This window comes from Orycteropus afer, unplaced genomic scaffold (genome assembly GCF_000298275.1).
Source record: "Orycteropus afer afer isolate SDZICR_OR568_19922 unplaced genomic scaffold, OryAfe1.0 scaffold00853, whole genome shotgun sequence".
Lineage (NCBI taxonomy): Eukaryota > Metazoa > Chordata > Mammalia > Tubulidentata > Orycteropodidae > Orycteropus > Orycteropus afer.
In genome coordinates this window covers 253,784-258,321 of record NW_006922440.1, presented here as the reverse complement: position 1 = coordinate 258,321, position 4,538 = coordinate 253,784, and positions in this window count along the sequence as shown.

The window sequence follows — 4,538 nt, the reverse complement described above, 5'->3', positions numbered from 1 at the left end:
ATTTGTACCCCTATCACAGATTATAAACACTCTTCAGGCAAATTTAAATAAATAAATAAATAAACAACAACAAGAACAAGAAAACAACCCATTGCCTTTCAAGTCAACTTTGACTCATAGCTACCCTATATGAATGGATAGAACTGTCCCATAGGGTAACCAAGGCTGTAAATCTTTACAGAAGCAGACATATCTTTCTTCCCCACAGTTACTGGAAATTTCAAATAACACCCTTTAGGTTAGTATCCCAGCACTTACTCACTGCTCCACCATGACTCCTAAAGGCAAGTAACATGTCTATTGACCATCACATATCCAAAGCTTACATTGCACATGGATCACAGGTTACCACTCAATAAATGTCAGTTCATTGGATGATGTATTGAATGAGAATGTAAATGTTAGTCAAAAGAGGCATCAATGAATCTTATTATATAAACTTAAAGATTTTATGCTGTGTATAATATTCACATGTTCCAAATTATGATGCCTCCTAGCATTGATATTCAAAAACAAACAAACAAACAATAAAATCCACTGCTGTCCAGTTGATCCCAACTCATAATGACCAGATAATGGGATTTTAAACCATGATCATAGTGGTCAAAATTATTTTTCAAGAAATATAATTAGATATAAATAATTGAACACATATAGGTGCTAAATCTGACACATAGGGCATTTCTGAAAATTTAGCAGTGCTTTGGTACCATAATGCCTAAGGCACTTGACTGCTAACCAGAAGGCTGGCGGTTCACACCCATCAGCCACTCCTCGGAAGAAAGATGAGGCAATCTACTTCCGTAGTGATACTGCTTCAGAAACCCAAGGAGGGGTCGCTATGACTAGAGTCTGACTCAGTGGCACATAACAACAACAACAACATTAACAAGTCATCAAAAGTACCAACTTCTTTTATGTTTCTTGCCATGGAAACTGTAAAATTTGAATGTTACTTTGCTAATTTAAATTTTTTTCTTACTTTTCACGAACTCAGCTTATAAGCATCTGCAAAGTGGTTTTCTATAATCTATCATTGTATTTTATCCAAAATTTCTCCTCATATTTTATGTTAACCACATGAAAATACTAAAGGATTTGTTTGATATTTCAATAAAAAAGTCACTAAGATTATATGGAAAATTAGGGAAGTATTTTCCCAATGTTCAAAACAACTTAATTTTAATACATGCTAGTTAACAAAGTATCTAACTTTGCTGCCAGAAAAGTAAAGATTAATATTTAAAGATAAAAGGGCATCCATATAAAATAAAAACTACCATTCCAATACATCAAAATCTTTAAAAGTCATGTTGCATAAATTCAGGGGCTATATTTTTCTAAGGAGACGCTCTGGTAGCATAGTGCCTAAGGCATTTGACTGCTAAACAGGAGGCTGGCAGTTCAAACTCACCAGCCACTCCTCGGAAGGAAGGTTGGGCAATCTACTTCTGTAGTGATACCGCTTCGGAAACCCAAAGAGAGGTCGTTATGAGTCGTGTCCGACTCGATGTCACATAACAACAACAACATTTTTCTAAGGTATTGTTGAAAATAGACTTTACTTTTAGAGCAGTTTTAGGTTTACACAAAAATTACCGAGCATTCCCACATATAGCCTTCCTCTTACAGTCTGTTTCTCTTATTATTAACATCTTGCATTTGTTTGGTAAATTTTAACAATTGAGTAACCAACGTATTATTACTAACTAAAGTCCACAGTTTACATTACAGTTCATTCTTTGTGTTCAACAGTCGTTTGTAGTTAAGTTTTAAAAAAGGAAATGAAGAGACATTTTAATGCCATAAATGCTCTTATTTTTTTCTTTTCAACAATATATTACAAGAGTATTAAGAATCAAAATTTAAATTCTTTCTAAGTTTATGTCAATATATGCAGGTTACTAATCAGTTTTTCCTATCTTCAGTAACACTGAAGCATAAGAATAATAATTACATTGATTTCTTATTTTCCCTCATTTGACATATTTACATGATTTTGTCAAATTTTCTTTCATTTCTAAATAAAATGTGAAAAGCTTGGCTAAATTGTGGACTTTAATAAAATGGCTACATTTCAAACACATGGGAATGTTAGTCATAAAGTTTAAATCTATGTACTAATTGTGAGCTAAGGAGCCTTTTTTTTTTTTTTTTGGCTTATTACCTAGAATCTTGCATAGACATTTACTTACTACTAAACATTCAGTAGGAGCTCTGGTAGCATAGTGGCTAAGGCACTTGACTGCTAACCAGAAGGCTGGCGGTTCACACCCACCAGCCACTCCTCAGAAGGAAGGTTGGGCATTCCTATTTCTGTAGTGATACTGCCTTGGGAACCCAAGGAGGGGTCGCTATGAATAGAGGCCGACTCGATGGCAAACAACAACAACAACAAAGATTCAGTAGGAGATCTGGTGGCATAATACCTAAGGCATTTGACTTCTAACTAGAAGGCTGGTGGTTCAAACCTACCAGCCAATCCTCAGAAGGAAGGTTGAACAATCTACTTCCCTAGTGATACTGCCTCAGAAACCCAAGGAGGGGTCGCTATAAGTTGGATCCTATGTGATGGAAGTGAGTTTGGTTTTTGGTTTTGGTTTAAACATTTAGTAAATATTTGTAATCTGATTGGTTTGCTTCTCTATGTGTCTCACAAAAATCATTAAAAGTTGAATTTCTAATAAAATAAAAGTTTGCTGGTTTTATTTTCAGTGGGAGCTCTGGTAGCATAGTGCCTAAGGCACTTGACTGCTAACCAGAAGGCTGGAGGTTCAAACCCACTAGCAACTCCTTGGAAGGAAGATGGGGCAATCTACTTCCACAGTGATACTGCCTTGGAAACTCAAGGAGGGGTCGCTATGAGTCGAGTCCAACTCAACGGCACATAACAACAACAATATTCGAGAAGTTATTTTCACAGAAAGGATACAGTATTAATACTTTATCTTTTAGGTACTGTTGTTATTGTTGTCATTAAGTGCTGTAGAGTCATCTCCAACTCACAGAGACCTCTTGTACAGCAGAATGAAACACTGGCTGGTCCTGTGCCAACCTCAATAACCTTGCTATACCTGAGCCCATCATTGCATCCACTGTGTCAATCCACCTTGTTGAAGGCCTTCTCCAGAGAACAGTCCCTTCTGACAACATGACCAAAACAGGTCAGACAAAATCCGGCCATTCTCACTTCCAAGGAGCATTCCAGCTACACTTCTTCCAGGACAGATTTGTTAGTTCTTTTAGCAGTCTATATAGTACTGTCATGATTCTCCCCCAACACCACAGCTCAAAAGCATCGCCTCTTCTTCAGTCTTCCTTACTCATTGTCTAGCTCTCACATGCATAACAAGTTATTGAAAATACCATGGCTTGGTTTAGGCACACCTTAGTCTTCAAGGAGACATCTTTGGTCTTCATCACTTGAAAGAGGTCTTTTGCAGCAGATTTGCTCAATGCTATACTTCGTCTGATGTCTTGACTGCAGCTTCCATTATTGTTGATTGTAGAATCAAGTGATATGAAGTCTTTGACAACTTTAAACTTTTCTCTATTTATTGTGATGCTGTTTATTGGTCCAGATGTGAGGATTTGTGTTTTCTTTATATTGAGATGTAATCTATACTGCAGACTGTAGTATTCAGTCTTCATCAGTAAGTGCTTCAATTCATTCTCAATTTCAGTAAGCAATGTTGTGTTGTCTGGGTATCACAGGTTGTTAATGTCTTCCACCAATCCTAATGCCACGTTCTTCTTTATGTAGTCCAGCTTCTCAGATTATTTGCTCAGCATACAGATTGAATAAGTATGGGGAAAGGATACAAAACTGACACATTCCTTTCCCAATTTTGAACTGTGCAGTATCCCCTTGATCTGTTCAAATGACAGCCTCCTGGTCTATGTACAGGTTCCTCATGAGCACAGTTAAGTATTTTGGAATTCTCATTCTTCTCAATGTTATCCATAATTTGTTATGAGTCACAAAATTGAATGCTTTTGCGAAGCCAATAAGACAAAAATAATCATCTTTCTGGTGTTCTTTGCTTTCAGTCAATATCCATCTGACATTAGCAATGATATCCCTCATTGCATGTCCTCTTCTGAATGCAGCTTGCATTTCTGGAAGTTCACTGTCAATACACTGCCATAACCATTTTTGAAATATCTTCTGTAAGATTTTACTTGCCTGTGATATTAATGATATTGTTTGATAATTTCCCCATTTTATGGGATCACCTTTCTTTGGAATGAATGCAAATATGGATCTCTTTCAATCACTTGGCCAAGTAAATATCTTCCAAATCTCTTGGCATAGTCAAGTGAGTGTCTTCATCACGGCATCCATATGTTGAACCTTCTCAATGGGTATTCCATCAATTCCTGGAGCCTTATTCTTCACTAATTCCTTCAGTGGAGCTTCGACTCTGCAGTGTAGTAAATTATTTTGTGTGGCTTTTCTACCCATAAGTCTTTGTAAACTCCAAGGTGGAATTTGCTATGAGCAACTGAGGAGTTCCTGATTGCTGAAGGTGTCCACC